Below are 25,405 nucleotides of genomic sequence, written 5' to 3'. Positions count from 1 at the left end.
AGCAGGGAGAGGACATGGAGCATTTAACCTCCTCTCCTCTGCTTTCAGACACTGGAACTCAGCACTCCTCTCCTGTCTGGGGGGTGTTGGGACAGGTCTGAGGGTCTTGGGCTCAGTGCTTTGAGGATTCTCCCCATTGATCCTGTGGGGTCTCGGGGCTGTTTCCTTCAGGGGCACAGGGGCACAAGCCCAAATTTAGGAGGCCAAAGTGACACACCCTGGAGTAGGACTAGGATTGTCTTGCTGGCCACTAGGGAATAGGCAGAGCTGCTGGTGCTAGAGGAGCGGTGGCCAATCTCCTGCCCTGGCCAGGCTGGGGGCCAGGGAGGGGGATGGCTCCTCCTGGGCCCTGGCACTGTGCCAGGTAGTCAGAATGTATCAGTTCAGTTCACTAACTACAGATGGTATTTCCTTTCTTTTAGAAATAAGGTAGTTTTAACTGCAAAACATTTTTGATGAATGTTTTTTTCTTATGCTTCTCTTTCTGGCTCGGCAACAGCATTGCTGTGTAACCACCTCTTGCTCTTTACCCCTGTTTCACCACCTCTGTTCGGGATAGAGACACCTCTCTAACTCCTAGCAGTAGTGTGATTTGAGTCGGTCATAAGTGTTAGACACCTTTGAGCTCCAAAGGACAATGGGTGATTTATCAAGAATCCCTGGTGATTTCCCACTTCTCCCCCATCCACAGCCAATATCACGTTTGGGTCTGGAAATTCTCAGCACCCCTCAATTGTCTACTGCCATCAATTGTTCCTTAGATTTATAGCCTTGAATGCTAGCAGGACTTGAATCTGTTACTGGGTTCCTGGCTGTTCCAAGTCAATGAGGGTCTCAGTCTGGCCTCCAAAGTTCAGAATCCCAGAAGTAAACATCTGGGTGGATTGAGTTACACCATTGATTTTAATCATGTTTTGCATGTGTACTTTTTAGTTATTTTCCTAATGATAGGTTGATTCTCATTAGTTGAGAACCATTAAAGATTTTGATTTGCAACTAAATATAATATTTACAACTAAATTTGGTGATTTTTCTTTTGCTAACCATGACAGTAAAGTATATCTATGTACATTTAATTAAGCAGTTATATGGCTTAATTTACATTTCTTGTATCTAATGTTTACATATTTATGTTGTTGCAAATGGCAAATGATGCATTTATTTCCTAGACGATGATAGATTTTTACTTGTGATTTGTCTACGTGCTGTTTCGATGGGAATTCAATGCACTTAAAAATGCACAAAAACAGCATTTTCCATTTGTTTCTTAATTGAATAAATCTACCTTCAATGTGCTGGATTTACTGAAACATATTTTTCATTTAAAACTAACTGAATTAAGGATGTATCTGCAGTTAGTGAAATGAACTGATTGTATCTGGTCATCATGTCTGTCAGATTTTACAACTAATAGATCTGATCCTTTCACGTCCTTCTTTTTCCACTCCCAGTCAGTTTCTGAAATTTGAATGAAATTGTTATTTAACTCAACTAGCTGAATCAACAGAAATGAAGAAAATAGTCTCTCTGTGCCTGCAGAAGAGGCTACTGCTGTCAAAAGCTGGGTTACCATTTCAGCAAACTCTGGTGCCAGCCAAAGACTGCCATGAGTTCAAGTGGTTTGATTTCCATTAAAACTTGGCAGCAAACATGGACTTCTTAATATTTATTATTTAATTTAAATAACTTTACTAAGCTATTGCAAGTTTAGGCATTGACATGGGTTGTCATAATTTCAAATTTAATCTCCAATAGGTTTGTTTTTCAAAAAATAAACCTGTTTTTCATTTAAATAAAAATAATCCAATTTAATTTTTTAAAATCCCTTTTGGGTATCTTGGTTTTGAAACAACCGTTGATTTTTATTCACCTTGATTTTAGGAGAACTACTACATTCATGAGAATCATAAACTGCTCCTATTCCATTAAAGGAGAGAAGGCAGCAAAATTCATCATATCAATTTCTTATGAATTATTTACTCAGTCGTAAAAGAGAGTAACTAGAGGGTTGGACACTTGTTTGTTTATGTAGGCCCAGTTTCTACCTCTGAACCAGTAGCAATTGCACTGGATAATGCCGCAAAACCTAAATTTTATTGTCAAATCATCTGAGTCATTCCTCTTCTGCTCTTCTTGTTTTCTAAGTTTCAGATCAACAAAATCTTCCCCTTGACAGTCACTGCCCATGTGACGCTGCAGGCAGAGTAGCCTGAGCTGTAACATTGTGACATCCGAGGTAATTCAGCCACCCATCACACACTCAGTCCAATAACCCTGACCTTAAATACTAACCCTATGGCCAGCCTTGGTCATCTCTCCTATTGAAAACTGCAAGATCATTTGTGGGGTTGAATTATGCAAATCACCTGCACAGAATTAGCATTGACTGGCTGAGTTAACTCTGATGTCAGAATGTGCCTATACCTGCAGCACCAAGTAAATGGGCACAGTGTGGAAATCAAGCTTTCCGGGTGGTGGTGGTTTCCATTTGCCACTAAAATCAACAAGGTTCTTTCCACCGATGCCTAGAAATTACCTGCAGTTTTGGAATCAATTGACGTAGTCTTCAAAAATTATTGCATTACAGACAGACAAAGAAATGCCATTGAATTGAGCGTTAGTCTCACGGCTGTGGAAGCAGGGAAAGAATTAACAAGGATTTGAAGTGATCTTAATGCATGTCAGTTAGTTAGCATGAGTTAGGCTAGCTGTGACCCTAATGACGTGAGATTTGTAGAAGCAAGATAATGTGAGACAGACGAACGAACTGTGTAAAAGGTTATTACGACCTTGCAATGATAACAAATATGCAGGCTTGCTTTTTCTAGTAGTGAGACAAATAAGATAGCAGAAAGGCTTATGTATAAACAAATGCAATTGTTTCTCTTTACTGTCTGTATTATTGCTAGCTATTGTCTGTAACAAAGGTATAAAGGCTTGCTGTAATTGTTTACCAATTGAGAGACCTGTCCGGGACAAGGGGCAACCCTGTTTCCTAGGACACTCCTCCTCTATTGTAATTACTAGAGAAAGAATAAAGTATTTGATTTTGCTGCACCCAAACAGAAAGCGAGAACTGAGTTTTTCTCCGACACGGCACTCAGCCAACAATGACTTGAGTCTCATCCCTTTTAACTCAGTAATAACCCCCAGCTCACCCAATCAGTGTGGAGATGCTCAGGGGCTGGAGGCTGAGCATTCTCAACAGATGGCCAAAAGACAGCACTAGTCACGACAGGAGATCATTCTGGTGGAGATCTCTGTCAGCGCACTATTCCAGCCCCACCTCTTTGTGAGGGCTTCCTAAAATGACAGCTGGAGAACAGCCCCACCTTCCTCAGGAAGAAGAGCAGCAGAGAGAAATGGAACAAGAGAAGAGAAGAGAAAAGACAAGAGGAAGGGAGGAAAAGAGAAGCAAAAATAGACAAATTCCAAATGCCTCAGTGAGTCATAGATTTCAAGGCCAGAAGATCCACTCTGACCATCTAGCCTGTATAACGTGGGCCATAGAACTCCCCTCTAAATAATTCCTGTTTGAATTAGAGCACATCTTTTAGAAAAACAGCCAATCTTGATTTAAAAAATGCTAATTGTGGAGGATCCATTACAACCCTGGGTTAATTGCTCCAAACCCTGATTGTTCAAAATGTTCGCCTTTATTCCAGTTTGAATTTGTCTAGCTTCAATTCACAGCCATTGGATCTTGTTATATCTTTGTCTGCTCTAGTGACGAGCCCATTAGCAAATATTTGTTCCCTTATGATCATCTGTTACCCTTCTCTTTGTTAAGCTAAATAGATTGAGCTCCTTGAACCTAACTTTATAAGGCATGTTTTCTAATCCTTTAATCATTCTTGTGGCTCTTCTCTCAACCCTCTCAAATTTATCAGCACCTGTCTCAAATTGTGGACACCAGAACTGGACACAATATTCCAGTAGTGGTCACATCAGTGCCCAGTACAGAGACATAGAACTTCTCTACTTTTACCTGTGATTCTGCTAGGTATAGGTCCAAAGATCGCATTTGCCCTCTTGGCCAAAATGTCTCAGTGGGAGCTCATAGTCAGCTGATTACCTACCATGACCCAGAGTCTTTTTCAGGGTCAATATTTCCCAGGATAGAATCCCCCTCTTGTACACATAGCTCATATTTTGTTTCCTAAAGGTAAACTTTACATTTGGACATACTAAAATGTATGTTATTCGCTTGTGCTCAGGTAACTAAGCAATCCAGATGGCTCTGTATGAGTGACATGTCCTCTTCATTATTTACCACTCCCCCAAGCTTTCTGTCATTGGCAGATTTTACAGTGATGATTGTATATTTGTTTCCAAGTCACTGATCAAAATGTTAGTGTACATCCAAGAACCAATCCCTGCAGGACCCTACTAGAAAGACACCCACTCGTTAATGATTCCTTATTTACAATTATGTTTTGAGACCTAGTAGGTAGCCAGTTACTAAGGGGTGAAGTCCTAGGTGCGACATTTTTCTGCCAACTTACCTTTTGTTTTACGAGCCTAGAGCTCGGCTGGCAACATATGGATCAAACAGGTTCCAACCCTCACTGAGAATCTTACCTTTTACACAGGGAATGTCTGCTTCCTACAAAATCAACACAGAAAGGAGAACACTCCCAAAGAAGCTCCTCCTTAGCACTCAGGTGCGTGACCACAAATCCTCTCTTAGTCCTCTAGGAGAGACCGCAAGAAGCAGGCTTTCTGCAGCAAGGCTACAGGGGTCGCTGAGGTTCCCCCTACCCTGCATCCCTGTCCTGACTGGCTGAGGTTAAGGGTGCTGTGTGAGGTCACAGCCTCCTCACCACCTTTGCCCAATAGGCTAAGTTCCTGCCAAAGGCCCTTGTGAAGTCACTGCCACACCCACCTCTGCCTTCCAGGGCTGACGTCTGGCCTGGGTCAGCCTGGTGGTATGTTTGAGCTGCTCTCCAGATCACCCCACATGCTCATTATTGATTCTGGGGGGGAGCAAGCAGGTTACCCAGAGTCTGTTCCTCACCCCACACTGAGTTTTTTCATAGATTGTGAGGCTATTAGATCTCCTAATTAGGCCTCTATTTCACAAAGCATGAAATTTCACACCCTTACCCCCATATTAAGCCCAATAGCTTGTGTTTCACTAAAACACACCTTCCAGAAAGATATCCAGGTGTGATGTGAGGCCATCTCTACCAGCCCCTCTTTACAAGAAAACCCTCTGCTTGTGTCCTTAAAGTTTTAGAGAAAAATGTGAGTAGTTGAGAAAAAGTTTTGTAGAAAACCTTAGTTGATTTCTAAAATATTGAAATGGCAAACTGTTTTGGAGGGCATATTTGCCAAGTATTTTAACTGAATGCAAAGTATCTAATGTGGTTTTCTAATATCATTGCTACGTGTGGTAAAATGCATTATGTACTAACATGAAATCTAATGATCTGATTACCAATATAAGACGACATTTAAGTCTAGCCTATTTATTATATCAATGGGGAAGTAATTAGTTACTGGCAGAGCTCTACCCACTCCTTCCCCCAACTCAGAAAGATAAGGAGTATCATCAACAATTGTACTAAAGAATCAACAACTTCTTCAATCACAATTTAAGCTAAAGACTCGTTAAGAATGATTTAATTAATAACTCAGAAAATGAACTGAGTAAGTTAAGAGTTAAAAGACTAAATTTGAAGATGTTCTGAGAATCTCTCTAACAAAAACAAAGGAACTATAACTGTCAAGAAAGACTTCCAACCCTAACACATATACGCATTAACAAACTACCTATCCATAAGATGAAGAGGCTCCATGAATGTACGGAGCCAATAAAAGGGGAAGAGAGGTGTGTTTTTCTAAAATTGTATGGAAATAGGGAAGAGACGACAAGTATAAAAACTCAAAGTGAGCACCCTGCACACACTCTGCTGCCCTGCTCAAACTCAACTCAGCCTCTCCCGCTCTACAAGCAAGCTGACACAGACAGAAGGGAGAAGACTTGTGAAGAAACCAGCCCAAGAAACCACCCCAGAACCAGCCCCTCCCTGGAATGTTTTCCTGTTACACACATCTAGCAGTGCCAAGGGAGGATTTGAGAAATGGATACTCAGATTAAACATTCTGTACCAAATTCCAGGCAAGATTTCATCACTAATTTGATAACAATCTCTTAGCTCTTTTGTATCATCTGTACAACAAACATGATAGCACCACATTGGCCAATTACAAGGAATAACTAATGATTTCTAACTGTATATGCAATTAGCTATCTTCTATTTAATTCCAATTATTGCATGCTACAGTATGACTTATCTCTACTTTGTTCCCCTTGAATATTTCGGACTGACAAGGGACAGAAAAACTGTGGAAAAACTGGAAGATCCCCCCTTCTCTGTGGAGTATCTGGAAAGGTCCCTCACCCCTGTGCTGGGATGGTCGAGCCACAGAAGAATTTTGATGTCTCACATATAATCGCAGATGAAAGTGAGGAGGTGGATTCCTCCGCAAGTTCTGTGTAAACAGGTGCTATAAACTCCAAAAAATGCTCCCAACGGTCTGAAAAGCAGAGCCCAGACAGCCGTGTGCTCCCTCCTCCAGCTCCCAGAGCACACTGAGCCACAGGCTGTCTATCCCCTTTGTGACACAGGGCCACTGCTGACATCACAGACGCAAAGTGGGCTGGGGCTGTCTGGCTAGGGCCCTTGGGGTTTGCATCCCCCCAGGTTGGATTAAGGGAGGATTGCTCTTGGCTTTTGTTGGGAATTTTAATTCAAGGGAGCCCCGGGGCCTCCCCACAAACCCTGACTGTATAATGTGTCATGAGAAAAGGAGATTCGACCACAAGGTGCAAAACCATTCTGTGTCAGTCCACTCCAGTATCTTGCCTCTTGCAGCAGCAAAGGGGAAGGTGAAATCCCCACAATGCACCTGGCCAGCTTTGCTGGTCTCTGACATATGGGTAAAAAATTCCTTCCTCACCCCTCAGTGACCATGGAATCCCTGAAGCATAAGATTGGACTGGCCGTCTGTCTCAGCATGAGGCGCTCCAATTGCTAGTCCAGCCACAGCTGCATCGGTGCCCTGGGCTGAGAGAATAAAAGGGCTGAGAAGATTCTTTCCTAAGGATACACACAGACACTAAATCCCATTCCTGAAGGCTGCAATGAAAGGCAGTCAGAGCACAGGATCCGTGGGTATTTATTGAGTCCCAACGGCATGCTGGGGGCTGTACAACACAGGGGAGGGCACAGACCCGACCCCAAAGAGCAGCGAATCTCGTGCTTGGTTTATTTGATTTCCCATTCTCCTGAGCAGGATCTTGTTTAAGGAGGAACTTGAAGGAAGAGAGGGAAGTTTAGGGCAGGAGAAAAGGAGAACAATGTTAGCCTGAGGAGGCAGGTGGTTGGCAAGGGAGAGGCAGGGAAGGACCCAAAGGGAATGGCTGGGAGAGTGGCGGGTGAATGAGCCCGGAGAGCTAGGTGGGGATGAAGTTTGCAAAGACTCAACAAGGAGCTGCACTCGGGTGCTGAATGGAGCTCAGCAAATCAGTGATTTTTCAGTTTGGGGACCAGTCGAGAAATTAAAAAAAATAAATATTGGTTCAGTTTGTACTGAAACAAAATTGTTTTGGTTTTTCGTTTCAGGTTGTTTGTGGGTGTTTTTCAAACTCCACCCCACTTTTTTTTAAACTTGCCTCAATTTCAAAATGAAAAGTGACAACATTTTGCTGTGGAATGGTCCAAACAGACTGGTTTGACCTTTAAATCAAAACAAAACATTCCCTTTTTGTGTCTGGCTGAAAGGATTTGCTGAATTCGCACGTGGTTTGGATGGCCCGGAGAGATGCATTTTGGGGGAATTTGCTAGTTCCAGCGTAGGACCTGTGAGGGAGCCGGAGGGGGATGGGGAGTGAGCCAGAATGGGCTGGTCTGACGGGTGAGATTTTACAGTGGGCTCTGAAGGGGAATGAGAGGAGATGTGGTGGGAGGGCAGAGTTAATGAGATGGGTGATGAAGGCCTGGAGCAGGTGGGCTGGAGAGTGTCTGTTACAGCTTTCCCCCTATTCCATTTTGTTTCTTATAGCTGTCCCCTTACTCCATTTTGTTTTTGTTCTCCTCCTGTGGCCGCCCCTCCCTGGCTGTTAAGTTGTTTACCAGGGCCACTGCCTTCTCAAAGGGAGGGCCCCTTAAGTCGTTTACCAAGAGCCATTGCCCTTCTCAAAGGGATGGCCACTTGTGCTGCATGCTAAGTGGGACCACTGCCCTGTTCAAAGGGTTGGTCCTGTTATCACCTTGTTAAACCTGGGCTTTGTGTAGGGTAGGCAATGTCCAGAGCTGCAAGACCTAATGTGTTTTTGAGATCCTGGGCATGAGTCATAGGCCTCATGTGCTTTTGAGTCCTGAGGTGTGAACTCACACCTATTGTCCAGGACTCTGCCCAGGCACGTCTCTGTGCTCACCTGCAGTTTTTCCCTGTGTCTCCTCCCCTGTGACAGAGGGAGCCTATCAGGATTACTGGCGGGAAACTGCCTGAGTTTGTCTTTAAAAAACAGGCATTTTGAAACAAACATCAGAAAGGTTTCTGCATTGCTGCCTGGTCTGATCAGCCAGGAGTTCTGGGGGGTCCTTTCTCCGCTCGTTTTATTTTTGAGCGCACTTCGCTTTTTAAGAACCCCCCCCCCCACGAAGAACGAATTACTGCCTGAGAGACCTCCTGATTATCGAGACCGTACTGAGCCCTCTTTGCTTCTTCTGATGTTGTTGCTGCTTCTGCCTTTGCTGCTGCCTTGGGAACTGGTAAGAATACCTCTGTGAAACTTTCTATACTTTTATTTTATTATTTTAGCTGCTAGCTCTGTTTCCCCAGCACACAGACTCAAGCTAAACCTGGTCTGTGTCTTAAAACCTCTCTTAAACTCCACGGTGCTTTGCCGCTAAAAAATAAGTTTGTGCCGCCGCTAAGGTCTGCTCCAGTGGGCTTTGCTCCGGGGCTCACTGCTTTCAGCCATATCCACTGCTGCAGCCACCATCCCTTGGCTTCCTTGGGGGCTACCTTGGGAGCTGTATCCTGGGCACATACCACTCTGCCCTCTGTAACTTCCCCATAGCATAAGGTGCACCATAGATTTTGCTTTTTAATCTAAGAAGTCATAGTTTGCTAAGATTGTAGCGCTTGTAAGTTTCACCTGCCTTGCTATAGTTTGCTGTTTTGTTGCTCCGTATAGTTGCTTGTTATAGTTTTGCTTAGAATTGTGATATTTGTTGTTTTGCCTAGTCGTTGGTTAAGATAGATTTTAAAAAGCCATTGCCTGGTTGTATTCTGTACCTGTTTTGTTACTTTGTATAAGCTGTTTGTCATTTTATATAAGTTTGATTAAGTTAGACAATAGATAAGGTTTTTGCTGTTTGAATTCGTTTTCCCGCTGTCCCGATCTCTCCCTGAACTTTCCCGTGTCTGTTTTTCCCCCACTCCAATCTCCCCCTCTGTGTACTTCTCTGTGTCGCCCTGTTGTAACCCTTTGCTGCTTTTCCCCCCGTATCTGCACTCTCCCCGAACTTCCCAACTCTTTGCTGCTTTTTCCCCCGCATCTGCAGCACCCTCCGAACTTCCCAAACCCTTTGCTGCTTCTCCCCCCGTGTAACTTCCCAAACCCTTTGTCGCTTCTTTCCTTTTTTGGGGGGGGGTGTCCGCTTGTTGCTTAAACCTCCCTCTAGCCCTTCTTTACACTTCTCTGCTGCCTCTCCCTGTATCCCCTGTGTTCGTGCTCCCGCTTCTCCGCTGCCCTCCCTACCAAAAATCACAATCACACTGCTCCGTTTGTCTACACCCCGCTGCTCCGCAGCTTCCCCGAAGTGCTCTCCGCTGCTGAAACCTGTTTCTTCCATCAGCCGTCTCCCCCATTCTCCACGTGCCTTCCCATCGCTTGCACGTTCAGCGCCTCCCTCTTGCTGCTCCCAGACTCCCTTAAGTGGGCTCCAGCTGCTCTTGTCTCCCGTACGTCCAGCCCGCAGGCTCCTGAAGACTGCTCTGGGCTTCACCCCGCAGGGCTTCAGAGTCTCTCGCTGCTTGCAGCTGCACTCTCCTCTCATCAGTTGCCACTGATCATTCACTCCCCCCCACTCCTGTTTCTCGACCCAGCCTTTAGGTACACTCTTGCAGACTATCTGCTATCACAGCCTCACAAATTAAGTCATTAATTTTCTTTTATATTGTTACATTGCATAATTTCACTTATCACCCATATTGTATCATTGCACTGTGATTCACATTTTACTTGTGGTTATAACACCCCATTGGTTGCCTCCACTTTTCTGACACACTTTGTATTGCATTGAAGCTACCATTTTACTTTGCATTTCTTTTGGGTACATTTTGCATTCCACACTGTATCTAAAGTTGTTCCTATATAAAGTTGAGTTGCTTATTGACTGTACTGTATCCCATTGTGCTGAACCCCACTTACTTTACCCCACTGTTAGAACTCCCTACACTGTTCAATAAGAGGAACCGCCCCCCATCATTGTCTATTGTAAACACCCTATGCACCCCATCCCATCATATTTCATTGTTAAATTCCCACCACTTCCTTTTTCCTTTAATAAAGAAATTAATTGGCACCCCACCTGTGTGGTAATTGCTCCCCAAGATCCCATATACCTGCGGGCAGGGACATAAGAACATAACATAAGAACATAAGAAAGGCTGTACCGAGTCAGACCAAAGGTCCATCTAGCCCAGTATCTGTCTACCGACAGTGGCCAATGCCAGGTGCCCCTGAGGGAGTGAACCTAACAGGCAATGATCAAGTGATCTCTCTCCTGCCATCCATCTCCATCCTCTGACGAACAGAGGCTAGGGACAGCATTCTTACCCATCCTGGCTAATAGCCATTTATGGACTTAGCCACCATGAATTTATCCAGTCCCCTTTTAAACATTGTTATAGTCCTAGCCTTCACAACCTCCTCAGGTAAGGAGTTCCACAAGTTGACTGTGCGCTGCGTGAAGAAGAACTTCCTTTTATTTGTTTTAAACCTGCTGCCTATTAATTTCATTTGGTGACCCCTAGTTCTTGTATTATGGGAATAAGTAAATAACTTTTCCTTATCCACTTTCTCAACATCACTCATGATTTTATATACCTCTATCATGTCCCCCCTTAGTCTTCTCTTTTCCAAACTGAAGAGTCCTAGCCTCTTTAATCTTTCCTCAGATGGGACCCTCTCTAAACCCCTAATCATTTTAGTTGCTCTTTTCTGAACCTTTTCTAGTGCTAGAATATCTTTTTTGAGGTGAGGAGACCACATCTGTACACAGTATTCGAGATGTGGGCGTACCATGGATTTATATAAGGGCAATAATATATTCTCAGTCTTATTCTCTATCCCCTTTTTAATGATTCCTAACATCCTGTTTGCTTTTTTGACCGTCTCTGCACACTGCGTGGACATCTTCAGAGAACTATCCACGATAACTCCCAGATCTTTTTCCTGACTCGTTGTAGCTAAATTAGCCCCCATCATGTTGTATGTATAGTTGGGGTTATTTTTTCCAATGTGCATTACTTTACATTTATCCACATTAAATTTCATTTGCCATTTTGTTGCCCAATCACTTAGTTTTGTGTGAACTTTTTGAAGTTCTTCACAATCTGCTTTGGTCTTAACTATCTTGAGCAGTTTAGTATCATCTGCAAACTTTGCCACCTCACTGTTTACCCCTTTCTCCAGATCATTTATGAATAAATTGAATAGGATTGGTCCTAGGACTGACCCGTGGGGAACACCACTAGTTACCCCTCTCCATTCTGAGAATTTACCATTAATTCCTACCCTTTGTTCCCTGTCCTTTAACCAGTTCTCAATCCATGAAAGGACCTTTCCTTTTATCCCATGACAGCTTAATTTACGTAAGAGCCTTTGGTGAGGGACCTTGTCAAAGGCTTTCTGGAAATCTAAGTACACTATGTCCACCGGATCCCCCTTGTCCACATGTTCGTTGACCCCTTCAAAGAACTCTAATAGATTAGTAAGACACGATTTCCCTTTACAGAAACCATGTTGACTATTGCTCAAGAGTTTATGTTTTTCTATGTGTCTGACAATTTTATTCTTTACTATTGTTTCAACTAATTTGCCCGGTACCGATGTTAGACTTACCAGTCTGTAATTGCCGGGATCACCCCTAGAGCCCTTTTTAAATATTGGCGTTACATTAGCTAACTTCCAGTCATTGGGTACCGCCGATTTAAAGGACAGGTTACAAACCTTAGTTAATAGTTCCATAACTTCACATTTGAGTTCTTTCAGAACTCTTGGGTGAATGCCATCTGGTCCCGGTGACTTGTTAATGTTGAGTTTATCAATTAATTCCAAAACCTCCTCTAGTGATACTTCAATCTGTGACAGTTCCTCAGATTTGTCACCTACAAAAGCTAGCTCAGGTTTGGGAATCTCCCTAACATCCTCAGCCGTGAAGACTGAAGCAAAGAATCCATTTAGTTTCTCCGCAATGACTTTATCATCTTTAAGCGCTCCTTTTGTATTTTCATCGTCAAGGGGCCCCACTGGTTGTTTAGCAGGCTTCCTGCTTCTGATGTACTTAAAAAACATTTTGTTATTACCTTTGGAGTTTTTGGCTAGCCATTCTTCAAACTCCTCTTTGGCTTTTCTTATTACACTCTTGCACTTAAGTTGGCAGTGTTTGTGCTCCTTTCTATTTGCCTCACTAGGATTTGACTTCCACTTTTTAAAGGAAGTCTTTTTATCTCTCACTGCTTCTTTTACATGGTTGTTAAGCCATGGTGGCTCTTTTTTAGTTCTTTTACTGTTTTTCTTAATTTGGGGTATACATTGAAGTTGGGCCTCTATTATGGTGTCTTTAAAAAGGGCCCACGCAACTTGCAGGGATTTCACTTTAGTCACTGTACCTTTTAACTTTTGTCTAACTAACCCCTAATTTTTGTATAGTTCCCTTTGAAATTAAAGGCCACAGTGTTGGGCAGTTGAGATGTTCTTCCCACCACAGGGATGTTGAATGCTATTGTATTATGGTCACTATTTCCAAGCAGTCCTGCTATAGTTACCACTTGGACCAGCTCCTGCGCTCCACTCAGGATTAAATCTAGAGTCGCCTCTCCTTGTGGGTTCTCGTACCAGCTGCTCCATGAAGCAGTCATTTGAAGTATCGAGAAATTTTATCTCTGCATTTCGTCCTGAAGTGAAATGTTCCCAGTCAATATGGGGATAATTGAAATCCCCCACTATTATTGGGTTCTTAATTTTGATAGCCTCTCTAATTTCCCTTAGCATTTCATCATCACTATTACTGTCCTGGTCAGTTGGTCGATAATAGATCCCTACTGTTACATTTTTACTAGAGCATGAAATTTCTATCCATAGAGACTCTATGGAACCTGTGGATTCGCTTAAGATTTTTACTTCATTTGAATCTACACTTCCTTTAACATATAGTGCCACTCCTCCCCCTGCACGGCCTGTTCTGTCCTTCCGATATATTTTGTACCCTGGAATGATTGTGTCCCATTGATTGCTCTCAGTCCACCAGGTTTCTGTGATGCCTATTATATCTATATCCTCCTTTATCACAAGGCACTCTAGTTCACCCATCTTATTATTTAGACTTCTGGCATTTATGTACAAGCACTTTAAAAACTTGTCCCTGTTTATTAGCCTGCCTTTTTCTGATGTGCCAGATTCTTTTTTATGTGACTGTTTATCATCTGATCCGGCCCTTACATTATACTTCTCATTCCTCTGCTCCTGACTATAAAAGACGGTTACTCACCTGTAGTAACTGGTGTTCTTCGAGATGTGTTGCTCCTATCCATTCCATGTAGGTGTGCGCGCACGGCTCTTCGAACATTTTTAGCCTAGCAACTCCGCGGGCCGGCTGGCGCCCTGAGTGGCGCCGCCATGGCGGCGTATATACCCCAGCCGCCCGTCCGCTCCTCAGTTCCTTCTGCCGGCTATTCCGACAGTGGGGAAGGAGGGAGGTTTGAATGGATAGGAGCAACACATCTCAAGAACACCAGTTACTACAGGTGAGTAACCGTCTTTTCTTCTTCGAGTGATTGCTCCTATCCATTCCATGTAGGTGATTCCCAAGCCTTACCTAGGCGGTGGGGTCGGAATGAGACGTGGCGGAGTGTAATACCGCAGAGCCGAAGGCCGCGCTGCCTCTAGACTGCTGCACCAACGCCAGAGTGGGAAGCGAAGGTATGGACTGAAGACCAGGTGGCCGCTTCACAGATGTCCTGGATGGGGACATGAGCCAGGAAAGCGCCGATGAGGCATGTGCCCTCGTGGAGTGGGCAGTGAGTCGGCACGGGGAACGCGAGCAAGCTCGTAACACGCTCTGATGCAGGACGTCACCCAGGAGGAAATCCGCTGTGAGGAGACTGGCTCGCTTTCATGCGGTCAGCTATCGCCACAAAGAGCTGGGACGAACGCCGAAAGGGCTTCAGGCGGTCGATGTAGAACGCGACGCCGCGGACGCCGAGGGTATGTAGCTGCTGTTCCCGAGGTGAGGCATGCGGCTTTGGGAAGAAGACCGGGAGGAAGATCTCCTGGTTGAGATGGAAGGGCGAAACCACCTTAGGGAGGAAGGCCGGGTGTGGGCGGCTGCACCTTGTCCTTGTGAAAAACGGTATATGGGGGGCCCGCCGTCAGGGCGCGGAGCTCTGAGACCCGTCTGGCGGACGTGATCGCCACGAGGAAGGCCATCTTACAGGTAAGATGGAGGAGAGAGCAGGTAGCAAGGGGCTCGAAGGGTGGGCCCATGAGCTGGGCGAGGACCAGGTTAAGATCCCATGTCGGAGCAGGAGGCCGCACCTGCGGGTATAGACGGTCTAACCCTTAAGGAATCGTGACACCATCGGGTTGGAGAAGATCGAGCGACCTCCTATAGCTGGTCGAAATGCTGACAGCGCTGCGAGGTGCACTCTGAGGGACGAGATGGCAAGACCTTGACCTTTGAGGTACCAAAGGTAGTCGAGGACAGTCTGAATGGGGGCCGAGAAAGGGTTGATATCTCCTGGTCGCACCAGAGAGCAAAGCGCCCACTTGGCGAGGTAAGTAGTTCGCGTTGAAGGTTTTCTGCTTTCGAGCAGCACTTGCTGCACCGCTGCGGAGCAATGTCTCTCTGCGTCGGTCAACCACTCAGGAACCAAGCTGTGAGATGCAGCGATTGCAGGTTCGGGTGACGGCCTGCCGAGGTCCTGGGTTATGAGGTCCGCCACAGCGGAGGGGAATGGGTTCCCGAGCCGACAACTCGAGCAGCAGGGTATACCAGTGCTGTCTCGCCAGGCCGAGCGACGAGTATGATGCGGGCTCTGTCTCTCCGGATCTTGAGCAACACTCGTGGACGAGCGGAAACGGAGGAAACGCCAGAGAAGAGGCTCCGTCCATGACCGGAGAAACGCATCTGAGAGGGATCCTGGAGCTTGGCCTTGGAAGGAGCAGAACCTGTGGCATTTGCGGTTGGTCCGGGAAGCAAAGAGGTCTATCTGGGGAAAGCCCCACCTCTGGAAGATGGAATAAGCCACATCTGGGCGAAGGGACCACTCGTGAGAGGCGAAGGACCTGCTGAGGCGGTCGGCCAACGTGTTCTGCGCCCCGCAGAAAAACGCTCGAGGCGAATCGAATGGGCTACAGAAATCCCAGAGGAGCAACGCCTCGTTGCAAAGAGGAGAGGACCGCGCCCGCCCTGCCTGTTGACATAAAACATGGCTGTGGTGTTGTCCGTGTAGACCGCTACACAGCGGTTCTGCAGGTGAGCCCGAAAGGCGAGACAAGCTAAGCGGATTGCTCTCAGCTCTCGGACGTTGATATGGAGGGAGAGCTCCTGGGGTGACCAGAGACCCTGGGTGTGATGGTCTCCTACGTGAGCCCCCAGCCGAGCGCCGAGGCGTCCGCTGCCAGGGTGATTGATGGGCGAGGCGGGCGGAACGGAACTCCCTCGCAGACCGTTTCTGAGTCCAGCCACCAAGTGAGACTCTGGAGAGCGGGTTCTACCACCGTCACTACCATGTCTAGGGGGTCGCGATGAGGGCGGTACACCGACGCCAGCCACATTTGGAACGGGCGGTCGGAGTCTGGCGTGGCGCAGTCACGAATGTGGACGCTGCCATGTGACCGAGGAGGCGGAGGCAGGATCGCACCGTTGTTGTCGGAAAAGCCTGCAGTGCCCGAATGAGGGAGGCCAACGCTCGTGCCGAGTGCGAGGTAGGCACGCCTGGCCAGATTGGAGTCTAGGACCGCTCCTATGAACTCCACTCTTGTGCTGGAACTAGGAGGGACTTCTCGGTGTTGACAAGGAGGCCGAGAGACCGGAACAGATGTAGAATCTCGGTTACTTGATTCGCCACCAGTGCTTGGGAGCGCCCCGAATCAGCCAGTCGTCGAGATATGGGTAGACGTGGATGCGGCGACGGCGGAGGGCTGCGCGACGACCGCCATGCACTTGGTGAATACCTCGGCGCGGTGGAGAGGCCGAAGGAGCACTGCGAACTGGTAATGCGCCCGTTGACCAGGAAGCGCAGGAAGCGCCTGTGGGGGTAGATTGCCACATGAAAGTAGGCATCCTCATGTCGAGGGCAGCAAACCAGTCTCCAGGATCCAGGGAAGGGATAATGGACCCCAAGGTCACCATCCGAAACTTGAGCTTGCACAGGTATCTGTTGAGCTCATGGGAGGTCTAAGATGGGACGAAGGCCTCCTTTCGCCTTGGGGATGAGGAAGTATCTGGAATAGAATCCCTGCCTCGCCTGCTGGGAGGCACCTCCTCGATGGCACCCACGCTCAACAGAGACTGGACCTCCTGCAAGAGGACTTGCTCGTGAGAGGGGTCCCTGAGGAGGGACAGGGAGGGTGGGTGGGAGGGAGGGGGCGAAATGAACTGTAGGCGGTAGCCGTACTGGACCGTGCTGAGGACCCAGCTGTCTGAAGTTACAGATGACCACGCCGGAAGGAAGCGGAAAGGCGATCGGAAAACAGAAGGGGTGATCCTGATCGGAGAGAGGTGAGCGGCCTCGGGCGTCCCGTCAAAAGGCCGACTTTGGGCCCTGAGGGGCCTTGGACGATCCCTGGCTTTGGTTCCGCCGTCCGCCCGATGGTCTGCGGCGGAAGGGGGCCGAGCGCCGATTGTTAGGCGGGCGAGGCCTGTTGTATTGGAAGGGGCGATAAGGTTGCTGTCGGAAAGGACGCTTTGGGTGGCCGGGCGATGCATCCCTAATGTGCGGATCGCCACTCTGCCGCCTTTCAGGGTTTGAATGCGGTATCAGTCTTTTCTGAAAATAGACCCTGCGTCTCAAAAGGAAGGTCCTGGAGCGTGTACTGGACCTCCGGCGGCAGAGTAGAGGACTGGAGCCATGCAATGCGTCTCATGGTGACCCCTGACGCTATGGTCCTGGCCCCGAGTCCGCTGCGCCTACCGCTGCCTTAATTAAGGTGCGGAAGCCAGCTTTCCTTCCTCCAGCAGTGCCGAGAACTCCCGGCGGAATCCTGCGGGTAAGCTCTGCGAATTTGGCTAGGCAGCCCAAGATGTTGAATGTATATCTGGAGAGCAAAGCCATTTGGTTGGCGATACGGTTGGAGGCCGCCCGCTGAGTAAATTTTTCGCCTAACAGGTCCATGCGCTTGACTCTTCGCTTTGGCGCTGCAGCGGGCTGGCCGTGTCGCCCCGGTCATTGACAGATTGGACAACTAGAGAGTCCGGAGCCGGGTGAACATACAGGTATTCGTAGCCTCGGGGACCGGTACTTTCTCGACTCGCGCGCTGTCGGCGGAACGGAGGAGGGGACTGCCAGATAGCGCATTGTTTTTCTGTATTGTTCGGATGAAGGGGAGCGCTACCCTGACGGTGCGCCCTCCCCACCACGCCCGTGATGGGGTCTCGACCTCCTGGACTTCTTCCACGGGTAAGTTGATGGCCTTAGCTACCCTTCTAAGAAGGTCCTGGTGAGTCTTGAGGTCGATCGGCGGGGGCTCCGACGGTGCCGCCCCTGCCACCGCCTCATCGGGGGAGGAGGATGAGGACGGACCCGGTAGCACCTCCTCCGGTGCCGGCACCGTGTCTGCGGGAACCGCGTCATGCCCTGGCGCGTGCCGTGATCGGCGAGCTGAGGAGTGGGGACGGAGGTGGCCTGCTTACAGTGGCTACCGGTACCGACCGCACCGAGCCTGGTTGACGCGGCGGGAGGGGGGGCCCCTGTTCATGTTCGGCCCAAGGGACCCAGAATCCCCATTGCTGTGGTCCATGTTCTGGTGGGAGGGACCCCGCCCGGAAGTCAACTGCGCTGCCCCCAGGGGAGGCGACGGAGGGCTCTCTTGATGGCCAGGAGGAGCCGGCGGTGGCCGGGCGGGCATCCGTGCCGGAGTAAAGGGCCCTCGCGTGCCGGGCGGACGGTGCCGTCGTCGCGTGCCGGAGCTCGACCGGGCGGCGCCGGAGCTCGACCGCCGCCCCGGAGCTCGACCGCGCCCCGGAGCTCGACCGGCGGCCCCGGAGCTCGACCGCGGCGCCGGGATCGTGGAACGACGGTGCCGGAGCTCGACCGACGGTGCCGGGATGCAGATCTGGACCGCGTGTGGCGGCGCCTGGAGCGACTACGCGAGTCTCGACGCCTGTCGTGGTGCCTGGAGCCGGACCTGTTACGGTGCCGACGACTGGGCGATCGGGACTTGGAACGCCGCTGGAGTGCGACCGTACCGCGACTGGGAGCGGTACCGACTGCGACCGCGAGGAGACGGGAACGCCGTGACGTGGATCGCCGTGCCCGTGCTGTGGAGAGCGGTGCCGTGAGCGAACGGACCGCGACCTGGCGGCGGTGCTGCGATCGCTCGGGCGCCCGGGACGGGGTCGCATTGAAGTGGCTTCCCAATGGACTTGAGAGTCCGCCCGGTAGCACCGCCGCTGAGCGCTTGCATCAGCGGTAAGCTCGACAAATGTCTTGCCGCCGCGAATGCTTCGGGCGTGGACGGCAGCCTCAGCTCCTCGTCGGTGGGCACCGGGGAGCTGTGCGGTGTCGGACTCGACGGGCCTTGCGGCGCCGGAGTCGACGACACGGTGCACGTTTTGTGCACAGCCTCAGCCTGCACCGTTACGGTCGGAGGCGGCTGGGCTAACGGTCTTTTGCTTGTCCGAGACCGCCTTCGCACTTTGCGCTTCTTTCCGGGAGACGGAGCGGTGCCGGTCTTCGTGCCGGTGCCGAGCTGCCTCTCGGCACCGGGCGGTTAGCGGCCGGCGCGCCGCTAGTCAAGGCAGTCTTTGGCGCCGCCGTGCTGGTGCCGGAGGTTGGAGGCCGACTCCATGAGGAGTTGCTTCAATCGCGAGTCCCGCTCCTTCCTCGTGGCGAGGCTTAAAAGCGACGCAAATGGGGCACTTGTCCGACCGGTGAGCCTCCGAGACAGCGGAGGCAGGCGTCGTGCGGGTCACTGACCGGCATAGACCGCTGGCAAGCCGCGCAGGGCTTGAAACCCGCCGGTCCGGCATAAGCCCGCACTGGCGGAAGAAGAGGGCTAACCTCTAACTCCCTAATGAAATATGCCACTAACTATAGAACTATTAAGAAACTTTAACAACTATGATAACTATATACAGTAACTAAGGGAGAACGCTAAGCTGTGGAGGACAGGAGAGCACTCCACTGTTCCTACTAGCCGTCACGGGCGGAAAGAAGGAACTGAGGAGCGGACGGGCCGGCTGGGGTATATATACGCCGCCATGGCGGCGCCACTCCCGGCGCAGCCGCCCGCCGGAGTTGCTAGGCTAAAAATGTTCCGAAGAGCCGTGCACGCGCGGCGCGCACACCTACATGGAATGGATAGGAGCAATCACTCGAAGAAGAACCTGGAGATTCTCTATCATCAGACTCTCCCCTAAGAGAAGTCTGTGTCCGATCCACACGCTCCTCTGCAGCAGTCGGCTTTCCCCCATCTCCTAGTTTAAAAACTGCTCTACAACCTTTTTAATGTTTAGTGCCAGCAGTCTGGTTCCACTTTGGTTTAGGTGGAGCCCATCTCTCCTGTATAGGCTCCTCCCATCCCAGAAGTTTCCCCAGTTCCTAATGAACGTGAACCCCTCCTCTCTACACCATCGTCTCATCCACGCATTGAGACTCTGAAGCTCTGCCTGCCTACCTGGCCCTGCATGTGGAACTGGGAGCATTTCTGAAAATGCCACCATAGAGGTCCTGGATTTCAGTCTCTTCCCTAGCAGCCTAAATTTGGCTTCCAGGACATTTCTCTTACCCTTCCCTATGTCATTGGTACCTACATGTACCACGACCACCGGCTCCTCCCCAGCACTACACATAAGTCTATCTAGATGCCTCGAGAGATCCGCAACCTTCGCACCAGGCAGGCAAGTCACCATACGGTTCTCCCGGTCATCACAGACCCAGCTATCTACATTTCTAATAATCGAATCTCCCATTACTAACACCTGCCTTTTCCTAGAAATGGGAGTTCCCTCCCCCGGAGAGGCAACCTCAGTGCGAGAGGCAACCCCAGCACCATCTGGAAGGAGGGTCCCAACTACGGGAAGGTTTCCCTCTGCTCCCATTGACTGCTCTACTTCCCTGGGCCCTTCTTCCTCCTCAACAGCACAGGAGCTGTCTAAGCGGATAGAGAGGACAAGGGGGATTGTAGAGACATGGTAAAGGAAGGACTGTTCAGGAAGGGCAGGCAGGGCAGAAAAGGTGGGGGAGTTGCATTGTATGTAAGAGAGCACTATGACTGCTCAGAGCTCCGGTATGAAACTGCAGAAAAACCTGAGAGTCTCTGGATTAAGTTTAGAAGTGTGAGCAACAAGGGTGATGTCATGGCGGGAGTCTGCTATAGACCACCAGACCAGGGGGATGAGGTGGAAGAGGCTTTCTTCCGGCAACTAACAGAAGTTACTGGATCACGGGCCCTGGTTCTCATGGGAGACTTCAATCACCCTGATATCTGCTGGGAGAGCAGTACAGTGGTGCATAGACAATCCAGGAAGTTTTTGGAAAGTGTAGGGGACAATTTTCTGATGCAAGTGCTGGAGGAACCAACTAGGGGCAGAGCTCTTCTTGACCTGCTGTTCACAAACTGGGAAGAATTAGTAGGGGAAGCAAAAGTAGATGGGAACCTAGGAGGCAGTGACCATGAGATGGTCGAGTTCAGGATCCTGACACAAGGAAGAAAGGAGAGCAGCAGAATACAGACCCTGGACTTCAGAACAGCAGACTTTGACTCCCTCAGGGAACTGATGGGCAGGATCCTCTGGGAGAATAACGTGAGGGGGGAAAGAGTCCAGGAGAACTGGCTGTATTTTAAAGAATCCTTATTGAGGTTGCAGGAACAAACCATCCCCATGTGTAGAAAGAATAGTAAATAACAGTGAAATCCTTGCTGATCTTAAACACAAAAAAGAAGCTTACAAGAAGTGGAAGATTGGACAAATGACCGGGGAGGAGTATAAAAATATTGCTCAAGCATGCAGGAGTGAAATCAGGAAGGCCAAATCACATTTGGAGTTGCAGCTAGCAAGAGATGTTAAGAGTAACAAGAAGGGTTTCTTCAGGAATGTTAGCAACAAGAAGAAAGTCAAGGAAAGTGTGGGCCCCTTACTGAATGAGGGAGGCAACCTAGTGACAGAGGATGTGGAAAAAGCTAAAGTACTCAATGCTTTTTTTGCTTCTGTCTTCACAAACAAGGTCAGCACCGAGATTACTGCACTGGGCAGCATAGCATGGGGAGGAGGTGACCAGCCCTCTGTGGAGAAAGAAATGGTTCAGGACTATTTAGAAAAGCTGGTCCATGAGGCCGGATGCGTTGCATCCAATATTGCTAAAGGAGTTGGCGGATGTGATTGCAGAGCCGTTGGCCATTATCTTTGAAAACTCATGGCGATTGGGGGAGGTCCCGGCTGACTGGAAAAAGGCTAATGTAGTGCCTATCTTTAAAAAAGGGAAGAAGGAGGATCTAGGGAACTACAGGCAAGTCAGCCTCACCTCAGTCCCTGGAAAAATCATGGAGCAGATCCTCAAGGAATCAATTCTGAAGCACTTAGAGGAGAGGAAAGTGATCAGGAACAGTCAGTATGGATTCATCAAGGGCACGTCACGCCTAAGTAACCTAATTGCCTTCTATGACAATATAACTGGCTCTGTGGATGAGGGGAAAGCAGTGGATGTGTTATTCCTTGACTTTAGCAAAGCTTTTGATACAGTCTCCCACAGTATTCTTGCTGGCAAGTTAAAGACATATGGGGTGGATGAATGGACTATAAGGTGGATAGAAAGCTGGCTAGATAGTCTGGCTCAACAGCTAGTGATCAACGGCTCCATGTCTAGTTGGCAGCCGGTATCAAGCGGAGTGCCCCAAGGGTCAGTCCTGGGGCCAGTTTTGTTCAATATCTTCATTAATGATCTGGAGGATGGCGTGCCGTGGACTGCACCTCAGCAAGTTTGCAGATGACACTAAACTGGGCGGAGTGGTAGATATGCTGGAGGGTAGGGATAGGATACAGAGGGACCTAGACAAATGGGAGGATTGGTCCAAAAGAAATCTGTAGAGGTTCAACAAGGGCAAGTGCAGAGTCCTGCACTTAGGACAGAAGATTCCCATGCACTGCTACAGACTAGGGACCGAATGGCTAGGCAACAGTTCTGCAGAAAAGGACCTAAAGCTTTCAGTAGACGAGAAGCTGGATATGAGTCAACAGTGTGCTTGTGGCAAAGTTCCTCCTCTACCTTGGTGGGTCCTGCGCTTATTGGTGGATTTGCTCGCCTCACAGATTCACCTTGTGGGTTGGGACACAGGCCAGAGACCTTCCTCTGGTAGAAGCCACAGTCCAGGTAATTCCTCCTGTGTCTGATCAGGAGTTGGGAGGTTTTGGGGGAACCCAGGCCGGCCCTCTACTCTGGGTTCGAGCCCAGGGCCCTGTGGACAAAGCCTTGGCTGGGATGATTTAGTTGGGGATTGGTCCTGTTTTGAGCAGGAGGTTGGACTAGATGACCTCCTGAGATCCCTTTCAACCCTGATATTCTATGATTCTATGACTGGCGAGACTGGGCAGCAGCCTGGATTTGGGGTGAGGGGAGCAGGAGAAGGAGGGGCAGAGTTGTAGCTGACCCCAAGGTTGAGACCGTGAGGTTGATGTAGAGGAGGGTGGCTGTGGGGCCGGCACTAAGAGGAGGGTGTGGCCAGCTGGCAATGCAGCTCTCCCAAGAGCTAGTATGAGCTGGGGGGAGAGAGGCAGACATAGCCTGGAAGGTTTTTGTTTTTGGTTTAATGGAATATATTGGCCTAGAGATTGAAAGATGTTAACATGACTCCTGCCACTGTACAGCACTAAACAGTGAAAGAAGGCCTGGGATTTTGGAACACACAGACATGGGTCTGCTCAGTCCCACAGCCAACACCCCATTAAAAAATCTCTGTAACCTTTTATTAAAGACACAGAACAAGAAGGAAACAGTTCACACATTTGAAATGTAGCATCTTGAGGGAGGCTTTTGTTTGAACAATATTCTTTTGCTATCAAGAGTTTTTAGAAGGACACAGCCCTGTCTGACGGTCTCTTTGATGGTATTAAAGATGGTAATAACTGTCGTTTGTTTTTCCCTTTGTTATTTTGGGGGTTTTGTTTGCTTTTGTTTGTTTCTTTGTTTTGGGGAAAGAGAAGGAGTTAGTTGAGATGGGCTGGATCTGTTGTCGCAGACGGATGCTGTTTCCGAAAAGACAGAACAAGCCAAAAACACACAAAAAGGGGAAGACTGAAAAAGCAGCTTCAGTTTCTGGTGTTGACTTTCACTTGCAGCCTTGCTGCTGGCAAACTAAAGGCACAGCACACAGTCCGATCAGCCACTCTGAGACCTGGCAAACTTGTACCAGCATTGGGCTGCTTAGAACATTGCTTTTTGCTGCCTCTTTAGTCACAGGCTCACAGCAGTGTTGCTAAATACGCAGTCTTGGCCAGCTCAGCCAGACTCTTACTAAACAGAAGGCAAAAGGAGAGGGAGAGGAAAGAGGAGAAATAGGAGGGAAGGAAAATGACACACAAAGGTGGGGGCAGTGGTGACAGCAGGAACCAAACTCTTATATCCCAGGTGGAGTTTGGGATTTGACCAGAGCCAGTGGAGGTGGCCGTGTCATCTGGGTCCCTCCCTCTAAGGCCTGGTCTGGACAGGACATTTCTCAGCATCAGGATCAGGATCATGAAGGCCCAAGCGGTCCCTAGGAGATGGTGGATGTGGCAGCCATGCAGTGAAGCTCATTTTTCCCCTGTCCACCCATCTCCCAGCTAGTCAGAGCACTTCATTCTCCCCCCAAGGTCTTTTTTCGAACAGACCCCAAAGGGAGCCATGGGTGGAATAGTCTTTCCCCTTATTATTTTGTCCACCAATTAGACCTCATTTTGGACACACCAGTTTTGGTCCGTTGATTTCCAGCCCCACAGTTCTCTTGTTGACCAGGCATGATCTTAACACTGCCTTTGAGTTACTAGTTGGCCTTTCTGTTTGGGCTCATTCAGTCTGTCTCCCTTTCATCAACATTCCCTGTTATGAGTTATTGGAACATTTGATCAACTTTTTATCCACTTACCCAAAGTTAAGCTTACAGTCGGGGTAGGCGTACGAGGCCCAAATTATTACAACAGGCTCCACTAGCCCAGCTGGATCATAACGTGATGACTTGTCTTGCTCTCTCCTCCCCTTGAGCCATTTCTTTATCCCTTCTTCTCACTATGATTTTCATTCCCCCTTCATCTTCTCTCTCTCATTCTTTTCTAGTCTCTTCCTCTGCACCTCCTCCAACCCCTTTCCCTGGGGCCTGTGGGATCTTCCCCTGAGATTCCCCAGCTCTCCCTCTTTTCTCTCTCTTCTCCCCCCGCCTCTTTCTTTCCTTCTGTCCCTTTTTGGCTCTGCCTCCCCAAACCCACTTGCTCCCCATTCCCCAAGGGTGTCCTTCCCTAGTGCCTGTCTCTGCTCCCTGCCTCCTCTCCCTGCTTTTTCCTACCCATATAGGTACACACCCATGTACTTTCTCTCTCTGTATCCACATACACACACACAGAGTGACTGAGGAAGAGTCTAATTTAGAATGAATCAAAGCTCTTGACTCTCTTCAGGAAAAGCTGCCAAACTATAGGATGGTCCCTGGCTCCAGCTTTCTGATCATCTCAATGTTCCTTTGTAATAAGTGTATCTTGTCCCCCCCACCCCACCCCACCCCACCCCACCCCACCCCAGGCAGTGTTGTCAGTGTTGTCAGGAGATATACCGATCTCATAGAGCTGGAAGGGACCCTGAAAGGTCATCGAGTCCAGCCCCCTGCCTTCACTAGTAGGACCAAGTACTGATTTTGCCCCCAATCCTTAAGTGGCCCCCTCAAGGATTGAACTCAGAACTCTGGGTTTAGCAG

General features: G+C 48.9%; 1 long non-coding RNA gene across 1 annotated transcript in view; it reads right to left on the bottom strand.

The window, feature by feature from the left end:
* LOC120396374 overlaps positions 1-6,577 on the bottom strand; it is a 7,429-nt gene extending 852 nt beyond the window's left edge. Inside the window, exon 1 of the long non-coding RNA XR_005593085.1 lies at positions 6,408-6,577. This is a non-coding gene — a long non-coding RNA (uncharacterized LOC120396374). The remainder of the gene's footprint in view (positions 1-6,407) is intronic.
* Between the last annotated feature and the right edge of the window lie 18,828 nt (positions 6,578-25,405).

The sequence above is a fragment of the Mauremys reevesii genome, linkage group 2 (genome assembly GCF_016161935.1).
Source record: "Mauremys reevesii isolate NIE-2019 linkage group 2, ASM1616193v1, whole genome shotgun sequence".
Taxonomy (NCBI): domain Eukaryota; kingdom Metazoa; phylum Chordata; order Testudines; family Geoemydidae; genus Mauremys; species Mauremys reevesii.
Note: the sequence above shows the minus strand (reverse complement) of the source record. Positions and strands in the feature narration are given on the sequence as shown.